General features: G+C 40.3%; 1 pseudogene; it reads left to right on the top strand.

The window, feature by feature from the left end:
* The first annotated feature begins 1,003 nt into the window (after positions 1-1,003).
* LOC129530335 (developmental pluripotency-associated protein 2-like) lies at positions 1,004-1,574 on the top strand (annotated as a pseudogene).

Raw genomic sequence — 1,574 nt, 5'->3', positions numbered from 1 at the left:
TTCTTCTGATCTCTTATCACTTGCTTTATGTTTAGAAGTTCTACACATACACACACACCCCCACACATATATACATATGTATAAAGAAATATTTATATATGTAGATGCGTCTATATATCTATATGTATAGACACGGATATACACATAAATAAGGATGTGTAAATATATGTATGTAGATGCTAGATATAGATATATAGATACTTCTACATACACGAAGGTTTCTTTAGGCTGAACTTAAAAAACATCATGAACAATCCTCCCACCACCTCCTCCTGAGTAGGTGAAATTAAAGAAATGCACCACAACGCCTGCCTAATTTTTGTATTTTTTGGTAGAGATGGGGGTCTCACTGTGTTTCCCAGGCAGATCTTGAACTCCTGGACTGAAGTGATCCACCTGCCTGAACTTCCCAAAGTGCTGGGATTACAGGCATAAGCCATTATGCCTGGCCTAATTTTTTTAAAAAAACATATCATTGAATGGACAAGTTATCCCACTGTCAGATAAAGTTATCGCACTGTCAGAAAATGAAGGAGAGGAAAAAGATAACGAAAGGAAAACAGAGCTCATCTGGGTAACAGGAAGTAGAAGCCATTTGCTTATAAAAGGAGAAACCAGGCTGTGCACAGTGGCTCATGGCTGTAATCCTAGCACTTTGGGAGTCCGAGGCAGGAGAATCATGAGGTCAGGAGTTCAAGACCAGCCTGGCCAATATGATGGAACCCCGTCTCTCCTAAAAATACAAAAATTAGCCAGGCATGGTGGCAGGCGCCTATAATCCCAGCTACTTGGGAGGCTGAGGCAGGAAAATTGCTTGAACCTGGGAGGGGGCGGTTGCAGTGAGCCAAGATAACCACTCCAGCCCGGGTAACAGAGCATGACTCTGTCTTTAAAAAAAAAAAAAAACCAAAAAACAAAAAACAGGAGAAATCAGATTCAGAGAAGTAAACTACCATATATCCTTAACATTGCTGTCCTTGCCTTCCCCAGGGTGTTGCTGAAAATGTCAGACTCAAATTTGGATAGCAGCAAGAATTTCTTTGAGGGGGAAGTAGATGATAAGGAAAGTATGAGTTTGACATTGGTGCCAGTTAAAGATGATCCAACTATGGAACAAATGAAACCAAGTTGTTTTTTCAATTTCTGATGTCAAACTGGAGAAATTTAAGAAATACAATCAAGGTTACCTACTTCAAACAAATGAACAATTTACAGTGCCACAAAAAACTAGATGAAAAATACTAGCACTTCCCTTGCCATTTTGCCTCCCATTAATAAGGTGTGTTGGGACCCTTTGTGGGATTGCTGTCAACAACTCAATTTGAGTACTAAAGGCAAGAAAACAGAAGTTAGTCTGAGGCTCCATAGGCATGCTTACCCTGAACAACAGCAAGATATGCTTGAAATGTCATAAGACCAGATTACAGCAACGTTCGAGGAAACGCAAGGCAGTAACCGAGAGAGCACGGCTTCAGAAAAGTTATGAGGTGAATGAGAGAGCAGAAGAGAATAATACAGTTGAAGTGGTAACTTAAGCGCAGGGAGCCATATTGGCATCAAGTTTTGGCCAATAA

Source organism: Gorilla gorilla, chromosome Y, assembly GCF_029281585.2.
Source record: "Gorilla gorilla gorilla isolate KB3781 chromosome Y, NHGRI_mGorGor1-v2.1_pri, whole genome shotgun sequence".
Classification (NCBI taxonomy): domain Eukaryota; kingdom Metazoa; phylum Chordata; class Mammalia; order Primates; family Hominidae; genus Gorilla; species Gorilla gorilla.
Note: the sequence above shows the minus strand (reverse complement) of the source record. Positions and strands in the feature narration are given on the sequence as shown.